Source organism: Carassius auratus, unplaced genomic scaffold (genome assembly GCF_003368295.1).
Source record: "Carassius auratus strain Wakin unplaced genomic scaffold, ASM336829v1 scaf_tig00039552, whole genome shotgun sequence".
Lineage (NCBI taxonomy): Eukaryota > Metazoa > Chordata > Actinopteri > Cypriniformes > Cyprinidae > Carassius > Carassius auratus.
Genome location: NW_020526526.1, coordinates 23,604 through 36,314, shown reverse-complemented (window position 1 = coordinate 36,314; position 12,711 = coordinate 23,604). Strand labels below are relative to the sequence as shown.

At 36.7% G+C, this 12,711-nt stretch overlaps 1 pseudogene; it reads left to right on the top strand.

Moving 5' to 3' along the window:
• Nucleotides 1-1,245: 1,245 nt before the first annotated feature.
• The window catches only part of LOC113084024 (paired box protein Pax-3-like), a 32,136-nt pseudogene continuing 20,670 nt past the window's right edge, over nt 1,246-12,711 (top strand).

Here is a 12,711-nt window from a genome sequence, read left to right as displayed (position 1 = left end):
AATTATTATAAATGTTTTATGGAGATTAGGGGTTTCGATATAGATAGATAGAGCTCCGCTCTCCACGCCGCTGCGCTAATCCGTTTATGGAGCACCTGGGACCGTGGACGGCAATAACATGCGCTTATCCGTCGCCGCCGCGAAACACGCACCTCTGAGCACAGCAATGCGATAATGCCCACATCCCAGAGGACCGGAGGGACACTTTACCCCCTGATTGAACTGTCGACGTCTTTGGGTTGATAGATGACAGCCAGCGTGTATTTGTCATATTAAGAGATCAGACAAAAGCGGACGAGGACATTCTCGTATTAAATTCAGATTTTTTAAAAATGATTTTATAATGCATTTGAACTAATTTTATATGTTCACAATGCGTTCTTCTGGGTGAACAGTTTTGCTGTTTGATTGAACAGGGTTCTCTCGGAATGAACGTGGGCCGTTTGACTGACGTGACTTTCTCAATGAGTTCCTTCAAAGAAAAGGAACTTCAGTAACTGCGGGGAACTGAGGAGGAGCATCTGAATGTGAGATGGAGAGAGTGAGGGAGAAAAGCGGAGTAATGCAAGAGAATGAGTGGGATGGATGACTATATTGAATGTCTCTGCGTTATAAATAACGCTTCTTCACAATTGTATTCGTCTCCGCAGACAGCTTTTACGGCACTCTCGGCGTCATACCCTGCTGAGACCCCCGCGAGCTGCTCCTTTCATTCTGTAGAGACTCTACTGTCCACATACATACAATAAATACCTCTGTACTGTGCAGCTTTTGGGTTTTTACTTGAAAGTTAGAGTTTGGAGAGCATGTTCAATACCAATAGCTATAGGTGGGCAAAATGCAGTTCCTGGAAGCTTCCCCAGTCGTCCCAGGACATTTTGAATGTCTACCTTTATCTGGCACTTCATATAGACCTATATTGCCCATGTATGAGTTTAATAAGGAATCACTGATAAACAAGACATCCAAATCCCCAGTCCACTGCACTGAACAAAACTCAAATGTTTTCAGTCACTTGAAGAAAACTTCAGTATTTTCTTCCAGATTGTTCTCTGCATCACCGTTAATGTCCGAGGGTGTTATCGGTGACACATCCCCTTGAACTCCCGAGGTCACAAGAAAGTTTAAGTATTTGGACCAATCAGAATGCCTTCTCAAGTCTTTAGACCCTCCCTCCTTGACCAATCACAGTCGTCGATGCGTAGAAGGAGCCAACAACTCAACAACTGATAAAATGTTTCGCCACTGATCACTGTTCCAATTCTCAACAACAAGTGTGTCAACAACAACGGAACGAAGCTCAGAGAGTTTTATCTTCCAAACTGCGTTGAGATGAACCACGATTGAAACCCTGGGCATCCGTGATTAACTTCCGAGGATTGACTTTTGAAGTTGACTTTTCGTTTTCAGCTGAAGACTTCATACTTTAGCAGACACTTGACGATCAGCGCTTCTCTTTTGGATAACTTCAGGTTTTTCATCAAGTGTTCCGTGCACACGTTTCTATCTTGCAGAGGAGATATGACCGCATTAGCGGGGGGCATTTCCAGGATGATGCGCCCCACACCACCCCAAAACTACCCGAGAGGAGGCTATTCCTTGGAGGGTAAGGTGTTAGCATCTGTGGTTACCACGGAACAGCCAACGCTATCTCATGACCAATTCGTACGTATTTTACGAAGTGGCTAATTTGTACGAATTCGTACGATTTTGTAAAATATAGCTATACGAATTGCCGTGAGATCAGGCTGCAACAGACTGAACTTAGATTAATTCAACATGTGGATTCTGTATAAGACATATTTGGTCTATTGAATGTCAACAATCTAAATGGAGAAAGGAAATGGCATTGAAAATATAAAAATTTTATTATAAAAAATAAAGTTAACAAGCAGTGAAAACCTAGGTTTAATTATTTTGTGATGTGAAAAATTAAAGGCTAGCTCCCAATCACTTGGAATGCCTTTACTATTTCAATCTGAATCAAAACAAAACAACATGAACATGTTTTTTTAAATTATATTTTAATGTTTCTAAATAATGAAACATGTATTCTGATTTAGTGAAGCTTATTTAATGCTAATCTAGCATTTTGTAAAACAAAACTTTTCTGTTAGCCAATATAGTCCCCTTGGAATTATAATGTTCTATCTGACATTTTTGTCAAAATTTAGTTATTCACATATTCTTATTCTGTGTCAACGTATTTACATTATGTGATAGATTTTTAATGTTGTGTACAAAACAAAAACAACAGAAAAAAAACAATAAGGTTCTATCTACACAGTCGAATGGAAGACAAAAACTTTGAAACCCAATATCTCAAAACTACTCGGAATGCAGATAGAACCTTATAATTCCAATGTTACTTATTTTATAAAAATTTAAATAGTCTACAAATATGTAATATAAAAAGTGTTCTGTCAACAAGTAGAATTTTTGCAAATGATTAAAAATTCGATATTTTTGGTCTAATGAAAAAACATTGTAGTAGTTGTAGTAGGCTATTTAAATAAATAGTTATCATTTATTATTGTTAGTATTAGTTTTATTGTTTTTGTGTTGTAAAGAACATACAGCTGTCATTCTTTCTTGAATATATTTTCACTTTTAACGAAACTTAAAGCAAATGCACAACTATTAGAGATGCAAGCTGGGGGGGGGGGGGGGGGGGGGGGTGTGGAGGACTTTGCAAACTCAGTTAAGTTTATGGCACCGTAAACTTAAAAGTGAGTGTGCGGTTATATATCTTTCTTTTCAAAATATATTTTCACTTTAGCACAAGGAAATCGTCGTCAGTCATTGACACTACCCTTTCCCCTTTCTACTTCAGTCTCCACGCCGTTAGGTCAGGGCCGCGTGAACCAGCTCGGTGGAGTCTTCATAAACGGACGCCCTCTGCCCAATCACATCCGGCACAAGATAGTGGAGATGGCCCATCACGGGATACGACCGTGCGTCATCTCCCGACAGCTGCGCGTGTCGCACGGATGCGTGTCCAAAATTTTATGCAGGTACCAGGAGACGGGATCCATTCGGCCCGGTGCTATTGGTGGCAGCAAACCCAAGGTAGGACATCACCGAGGCCACTTCATGCACTACTAGAATTGAATTGTATTATAGAATTTATTAGAAAGTTCATTCGTATGGAGTTTTGTAAATAAAAGGTGTTTAACTTCACGACTAACTTATTATGCCCACAGTTTTTTAAGCGTGTACACACGTTCAGCAAATAATGTCTACAATAAACAGTTTCCATTGTTTAGAATTATTTTATCTATTATTTTTATTATCTGAAAACAATTATTTTAAGTTTTCACATCAGTCCATTTGTCTCTAAAAGCACTAATGCATAGATGTTTCTTAAATAATTAGAAAATAAAAGTCCTTCCATGGCATCAGTCTGTGAAACTCTTATTTTTAAGAGATTTTTACACATATATTTTTGCCTCATTTAACACATCTTATGACTGAAATGAAATAAACATAATATTTTGTATTTATCTGTATACATTCTTATTATAATCGTTTCTAGATATTTTGAAAGTTATCATAAAGTGAAATATATAAATTATTATGTAACCATTGTAATGAAAGCAGAGCACAACTCCCGATTTGGAAAAGAAAATCGAAGAATACAAGAGAGAGAATCCAGGGATGTTCAGCTGGGAGATGCGGGATAAACTTCTGAAAGATGGGATCTGCGATCGAAATAACGTGCCCTCAGGTAGGCCTACAAAACTTTATCTGTCAATGTGTGCAGTTTAGTTTTTGTTTTTAAGATATTGCCTCCAACACCTGTTGCTTGGGGGGAAACAGAGGTGGCTTGTGACTTAAGCACTCCTATATATATATATATATATATATATATATATATATATATATATATATATATATATATGTTTGTGTGCGTGTATATATATATATTCAATTCAAAATTGCTTCATTGGCATGACTGTAAATGATACAATATTACCAAAGCTTAGTATACATGTAAAAAAGAAAAAAAAAATATTATTACAATAATAATAATTAAATGAACATCACAGTAACAGAATGGAATATTATAACATCTTAGAACTATTAAAACTGTAACAAATCACAGCGTGTGAACATTGGATACCAGTCTTTAACTAGAAACACACATGCATACTAAGTATCATTGTGGTGGACAGTATAGGCCTGTATATATTTAATAGAAGAACGTTTTAAATGCCTCGTGGTTACGGACTGAAATGTTATGCTTGCACATTTTCAATTGTTTAAACACACAACAAGTGCAGTTCTGATGTCATTTGATGAAGCTTTCCATGTCTGTCCGCAGTGAGTTCAATCAGCCGCATGCTGCGCTGTAAATTCGGTGGAAACGGAGATGAAGATGAAGATGATGATGAAGTGGAAAAAAGGGAGATCGAAGAAAATGAAAGAAGAGCCAAACACAGCATCGACGGGATTCTCGGTGACAGATGTAAGTTCTGACGAGTTTGATCTTTTTTTTTTACGCGGATTGAGATGAGCACAATGAGTTTACAGGTAGCAGATCTACAAAAGTTTTATTATAGCCTAGATAGAAAATATTTAGGCCTATATATGTGTAGGTCATAAATGCATTCTTAACAATAACAACAGCAGGAATAATAATAATAATAATAATAATACATGTTTAATACTGAAAGCGAATGTTTGTTCTGTTAAGAAAATTTGTGGAAAAATATGTAGATTATAGGCCTACGTCAGAAATTTCGTAAATGAAATGTCAGAAAAGCGCTATTAATGCCAAAAGCGCTATTAATGCCACCAAATGCAAAATAGACTGATAGTAAAAATGGCCCACGTCTTTATATAGCGTTTTTCTGTGTCTTTCCTTAAACTTATTGAAACTGAATTGAGGAGCATCAGAGATTAACCTCCTAAAACAACGTTCGTGAAACTGGCCGAATCAGTAAATCAAACATTTGTCCAAGAATAGCGTTCACTAAAAGACGCTCCTGCGGTGCACAATCGGACACTTGAGGATGAACTTGGGAAACAAAAGCGAAAGAGTCCATGAGACTCACGCTTCAGTTTCCCCAGGACAAAGCTCGGCCTAGCAGTAGCTTGGTCCTGACAAAAGACTCCAAGCTTTTCAAAATTTGGAAATAAAGGAAGAAAAAACGGTCTAACAAAAGACGCAGAGAGGACATTATGGACGGGCAATGAGAGATGAATTATTCACGAATGACCGTGGTCCCGAATCAGAAGTATAAATTTCGAGGCTTGAATAATGTGTCCATTTTTAGCTAGATCGTGTCTTGGAATTTTCACTTTAGCCTCCCAAAACGACGTCAACAATATTTGGAGGTAGTATTTAATTTTAAGATGTTTTAACGGTTAAGTTTATTTAAGAATTAACAACTGTTGATTGTAGTGGCTATATGGATTTTCGAGACCATTAAAAATAAAGTGTCTCATTTAAATATTTGGATTTATGGAACTACTTTTTTGATTATTTGAAGTTTTATAAATATCAAAATATTTACAGCCTTATATTTTCGTTAACATTTTCATAAAGGAAAGTCCAAACAAAAGACTGACGTTTCAAATCAGTCTGTTATTTGTTTTTATGAATATGCTGTATAAACGTTTCAATCACAAATTTACCCATGAGCCACGTTCACCTGCAGAGGTAACCATAGCAACAAAGTTGCCGCCTTAGCACGAGTATATATATATATATACCGTTATATCATAATTTTTTTGTACTTAAAACTTTTCTTCTCTAAAATGCGATATGTTAATAGCTACAGCTAACATAGCTTACATTAGGCCAAGTGTTGCAAGAGACGATTAGCCCGCGAAAATCGTTGAACAGTTTATACGCTAAAGTTAGTAAATTTTTCGTAAAAATGTAATTACTGACACTCAAAAGTTAAAAAAACAAAATATCACGAACATTTTTAACATCCAGGCAGCAGATAGCATCGAGGCAGTACCCATTTTCCCATTTGAATTGTATGTATTAAGTTGGAAATTGATACAGGCAGCGCGTTTTTTTTAACCCCCACCGGGCTGAAATTCTTGCGCAGAGGAGTTTGTTCTGGATGTGAAGTGGAGAGAGAAACACTGAGCTGTGAGCGCGCTAGCCGGATCACCCCGCGTCATGGGCCGCGCTACAATTGGCGCACATTATACTCAGTCATTGCAATGAAAACCTTTTCTAGTAGATTAAATCGAGCCCTTTATTCGTCTCCACTTTCATCTCAGGACAAAAACCCGCCCCCTTCCTCTCCGCCCGGGGCGCGCATTCATTCCTCACTGCCCTTTTCCTTCTCTCTTCTCCAGCACCGCCATCACGAATACAGATCAGTTGGTAATTAGTTTAACAAACGACTGTCGATATGTTGTTGTTCGGAGATGGCTGATTGATATGAACTTTTGAAACGCACAACATTGCAAAAGGCTTGCTGTGTTAAAAAAAAAAAAAAAAAAAAAAAAAACTTGAGTAAACTCAAAATGGGTTGCCATTAGTTCAGCCCCACATTGTAGAGCTAGATTAATTTAGGATTGTTCATTGTTTCAGCTCAGACACTGATATAACTACATCGTATTTGCTTTTGAACTTATACATATGCTAGCTATGATGTAAAACATGTATTTGTTCTACCTTGTTATTTAGCATACTTTTGCCATTTACATGAACTTCAGGTAACATAAAAAAAGTATAGTTTTATCAGGAATATGGGGCTTTTTAAATCATAGATAAACATAGTGAGTTTCACATTGAGAAATCTCGCTGTCTTGATGAGTGTTTGTTGCAAGCTCCTAACATGCATTTCAGCATGATTGCATTATGGTGTTGCAAAATGTTCTGCTATTTGCTGACTTTTTTGTGCTGTTTTGCTGTCATTGTTAATAGTTGTGTGATGGTCATTGAGCTTTTAAACGAGTGCAAGCAAAATTCATCATGGCTTAGTTTTCATTCAGTGAGAACAATGTCTAGTTAATATTCAAGACTACAGTTTGTAGAGGATATTTTTTTAAAATAATGAAAACAAGCTAAGAAATGAGAACATGAATCCATAAGCCCACATTGACGTCAACATTTAGCAATATACACCAAATGATAAATAGTAATAATCCCCATATTTATTCATTCCAATAATACAGAACTCAAGGATAGGATGTAATTCATAGAAGTTGATCACTGAAATTATTTCTGATTTTTTTGGCAGAAATGATTGTGAGTCAAATGGAAGGAAACAGATCTTATTAGAAGTTATTGATGAGTTATTTTTGATCAATGTCCCACAAATATTTTCCATCACATTTTTAGGCCTAAAGCATTAGATGGATTTTATGTTGTATTTGTGTACTTTTAAACCTGGACTTGCAACAGAATAACTTAGATGTCTATATCTGCATAAAAAAAAGAAAAAGAAAGAAAGAAAGAACAAAACAGTGAATGAAAGAAAGGAAGCGCAAGGGGAAAGGAGAAAGGAAAACAGCCTTTTCAAAGCCCGGTTAATGTTTTTGTTTTCCTAGAAGGATCCATCACCTCTGGCTTTTATTCACATGTAGATGTGTCTACATCATAAAACTCAATGAGTCCTGATCTCCTTTGACGCACTATAAACTTCTCCTCTCTCCATTCACTCTCGTTCGTTTGTTTGCAGTGGGCTGATTCTGCGCTGGCTGTATTTCACTCTCTCCTCCCTGCTTGTGGGAGTTGTTGTTTTTTCCTATTCGGTGCTCAGTTAAAATCTCAAAAGGGTGTTTTCAGAATCAAGAGGGTGTTCTCTAGCCAAATATTGATTAAGTATGTGTTTGCTGAGTCTATAGTTGTCGGGTAAGAGGGGTGTGTTGGCTCTGGGCCCCTGCTCCTTCAAAACCTATTGTTGGGCCCCTTTAAGGCTTGAGAATGAGATCAAAGCAAAGGCCCCTTCAGATTTATTTGTCTGGGAAAAGCCAGTGTAGAGGACCATTGCTTACTAATACTGAAATAAGCAAACACCCCAAAAGATGTTTCTCAAAAACTGTTTGCTGAGGAAGCTCCGAACAAAAAGGTAGATTTGTTTTCTGGTAGTATTTGTGATTTTTCTAAGTTTTTTAATCAAATAAAAAGTGATAATTTATATGAAATTATGTTTTTCATCAGCTTTTATTTTCCACTAAACTGTAAAATCTTAAACTTAAAATTGGTTTTATTGGTATAAATTAATGTATATGGATTGGTTTAGAGATTTAAATTTTTTTTTCTATGTAAAATAATTGGATCAATGCAGGCTTTTCTCCTGTTTAGGTTGAAAGATAATGTTTAAATGAAAATAACAGCAATATATATTTATGTCTATTCTTATATCTGTACTTCATTTGCTGGAACAAAGCTAAAACTTTTCAAAGAAAGTTTTAAGAACGGCAAGGGATCGTTCTAGTGCCTGGAATCATTCTCTGTGAATCGATAAAACTTATCCCACATCCCCTCCTTTTTCCTATACCATTAACTTTGGGAAAACTGACAATCCTCGAGCCTCATTTAGCTAATTAAAAGTAACTAAAGTCATCAAAGAGCCACGGCCCCTCTCTCACAGATTCTCATTCACGGCAGGCGAAAAAGAAAACTCAGAAATACAAACAGTCAAAGGGATCAAGTTTTTTTGAAAGGGAGTCCCGTGGAGGCCAATTGAATGAGCTTAGTGCTTTCAGACGTGCCATGGTGAACGCAGTCAACATGTAATAATTAGTTTCATTGAGCTGCATTCCAACAATCTGCTGCTTTTCTCCTGGGCTCATTGTCTCCCGGCAGGCCAATAGCCAGGAGGACAGAGAGAATCAAGCAATGACAACACATGAAAGATTCAGCTGCCTTTGTCCAAGAGAGCAAGGAGGACTTTGTTTGTGTAAATAAAATAGGGCTTTTGCCTGCTTTGCTGAGTGGATACTCGCTCAATAGAAAAGGGGGGAGAGAAAGGAAAAGATGCTCTGCAAATACAGACAGCTGGTGTCACACAATAATAAACAGATATGTTGGGGACAATTTATTTTTTTTCGCGACCGCAAATGTACTCTGAGCAGTAAAGCCAGATGTACTCATCCAAATTTAGACCACAATTGGGAAACTCTAGCCCAATCTGGCTCTTGGGGGTCTAGTCTTGTATGTTTTATGAGGTCTGTCTCTCTGATCAATAAACAAGGGCTCTTCTCTCTTCTGGAATGTTCCTCAGTCATGATTCCGGGGCCCTGCGGGAATGGAGATGAGCAATCATCTGCCTTTTATTCAGCTGTTCCTTGAAACCTAACAATCTTCGCCCTTCTCTTTCCTTCTCTCGTTAAACACAGTGCAAGTTTATCGAGGTTACGGATAGCACAAGTTATCCGAACGACAATCGAGTCTTTAGGGAGGTGATAAAGATGTGTGACGTTCTCAGAAGCGGCCTAGACCATGCGTCATTTCCAAATGATGTCATTCCATTCGATTTCAAAGACGCAAAGGAAGAAAACACACATGCACACGGTCGCACTGAGCTTATCTCCAAGTGAATGCCGCCTGTATGCTTCATTAGGTCGGCTTTATATGCTGGCACCAGCATTGTGATCCTTAAATATTAATTCAAAGAACAATTAATGAATGCAAACCATCTTTGAAGTGGGGGGTGCGGGGTCAAACCCGGACCAGCCCCTAGCGAGTGATGGACTCCTCTTCCACTCCTCTCTTCTCAAAGACAGTTTGAAGCGTCCAAAAGAAAAAGTGGGCAATAGAAGGTCAATGAGAATAGGGGATCCTCACCGAATAGAGCGCTCTGTTTTCTTGCAAGTGTTTGAGTGAGTGAAACTCTGGCAAAGGAGCGATGAAAAGGAGGGGAAAGGAGAGGTCGAGGGTTTCAGGGGCCTTGCCATAAAGACTCACAATGAGGCAGTTAATTGAGAAGAGCTAGACGCCGTTGTCAATCACTTAACTTAAGGAACTTCACTTCTTAACTGCCAAAATATGTTGGTGAGAGAGAGAGAGAGAGAGAGAGAGAGAGAGAGAGAGAGAGAGAGAAATTACAGCAGAAACAGTAGCCTACTAAAATCATAACTTTCACTCTCTATATAGTTGTTCTGGAGCCTCATGGCATCCAGCTTCTACAGTAGACCATTGTTAGCTCGCTTTCTCTACTACATTCAACTTAGACAAACAGAATCATAATTTCCAACTCAAACATGCAATTTATGATTTGTTTCAGACAGAAATAATTTGGTTTTGGAGGATTTAGAGAAGGCTTACTGTTGGCATCAATTGGAACTTCAAACGTGTTCCAACTCTTGTGATTTTTATGAGTAAAATTTGCAAGGAAACACTGTCTTAGTGCCTTCTATCCATTTCATGATTAGTTGTGTAGGTTTGTGAATTTCATGTTTCATGATGGAAAATTAATACTTCAGCATAGCCTTATAACATTAGAATTGAAGGTTCTTCAATGTTTCATAGAAGTGCTGTAGGTCAAACAAAAAACTGTATTCAAATGAAGAATTAAGTCATGCTAATTCAATGTTTTTTTTTTGGTAGTTTAAAACATTTAATGTGAATGCCATCAGTTAATAGATTTAAAATTTAAAATTGGTTTCTCTTGGCATTAAGCTGTAGAACTCTTTTTTGGCTCCATTTTTAAGGATGTGGTGCATTTTAGCTGCTGAGTTGCAAGATGTATAGTGTGGTTTCCAGGTTCCTGTTGAATCTGAATATATTTGTGTGTCTGAGTCAGGGCTTTGTATGAGGCTGTCAGACTCTTATTGGTACCCCAGAGAAGGTAAGCTGTGGCTGGGCAGGGTCAAGGGGGAGTCCTGGGTCAGTGGCTGTGCTAACTCCCTCTCTGTTGGAAGTGAGGGTTAAGATAATGTGTTTGTTCAGCGTGACAGGTAACAGACTCTCTATGATGGCCAATAAATGCTTTGAAACTGAAGAAGACAAAGGAGAACTGGGTTTAAATGGTTTCATTATAGGTTTTAGGTGTTTCAAGAACTTTATATGTATTACCGAGCATCAGTTTCCACTGAAACATAGAAGAGATCATCCAGAAATGAGGATTCATCAAAATTCAGAGATGTAACAAATCTGTAAATTTCTTTCTTTTCCAGTAAAAAAAAAAAAAAAAAAAAAAAAAAAAAAAAATATATATATATATATATATATATATATATATATATATATATATATATATATATATATTAAAAAAAAATTACATGAGAAGAAAAATTGCATAATAAATAAGATCATATTGAATGAAAGTATTTTTTTATATATATTATCTTTTTCTTTTTAATTTAAACAACATCTTTAAATTATTCAATTATTTGTAAATTTTATTTATACATTTATAACAGGCATTTTATGCAGTGTAATGAGGTTTAGTTCTTTAGAGGTAGAAGTGACTATTTTTATGATGAGAGGTGAGATCTACACTTGTGGATTGTAACTGCAAATGTCACAGGATTTATTGATTTATTTTTTATGTTATTTTGTCGGCTTAGCATGTGACCCACTTGTCACAGTAATGGCTTACTCAATATGCGCATGCTTGGTAGGAAAGCATGAGTCAAGAACATGAATATAACGTGATGTCAATGTAATGAGCACTCATATATTTTGGAGCATGTGGTGTGTGTTCCCGTGGTGTGATCGCTGCGTGGGTTCTGCGTTTTGGCTTTGTCCCGTTGTTTAGAGCGATTCCATGCTGCAACAGGCACCGCTGTACTGTTCAGACATGATAATGAGCAAAGCATGCAGGGAACCCATAATGCCTCAGCATCTCTTCTTTATGGTCCTTGTGTCGGTCTCCAAAAATGGATCTTAATTTATTTCTTTTTAACACCCATAACAACAGTTTTGAACTCAATGTCCTCTTTTAAACCATCATTCAGTTTATTTTACTTTTATACTTTTTATTTATTAATTACACTACTGTTTTGGGTCAGTACGATTATATATATATATATATATATGTAATTTTATTATTATTATTATTTTTTTTTTTACAAAATAAATACTTTTATTCAGCAAGGACACCTTAAATTTTACAGTGAAGGCATTTGTAATGCTTAAGAATATCAGTTTTAATTTTTTTTTAATGTTTCTTGAGGATCAAATAAGCATATTAGAATGATTTGTGAAGGATCATGTGACCCTGAAGACTGGATTGATGATGCTGAAAATTCAGCTTTGCATCAGGTGAATAAATTGCATTTTAAATTGTGTTAAAATAAAAAGCAGGTATTTAAATTGTAATAATGTTTTGTAATTGTAATAAAGATTTTTAGTGGTTTTACTGAATTTTTTATCAAATAGATGGAGCTTTGGTGAGCGTAAGAGGCTAACATTATTAAACACTTACCAACCCCAAACTTTTGATTAGAAGTGTATATTGATATATTGATTTATCGTATTGTGATAAATATGATATATGAGCAATTTCATGGCATTTTGATTTAGGTTTTATAACTTTTGGAGGGTGCATGTGACTCATTTGCACCCACACAGCCCCTGATAGTATCAGTACCATGGTCACATTTGGCAGTTGGTTAGGCATGTATATATGTATATAGGAAGATGCTGTCCAAAAGTGTGTCCAAAATGTCCAGTCGCATTGTAGTCCACCTGCAAGGTTGAAAATGATCTTTTCTCCTCTTTGTCTCTCTCTTTCTTCGTGTACCACTCTTTCTCTCTCGCTCGGTTTCTCTCGGGGCAGCTGCTGGGGT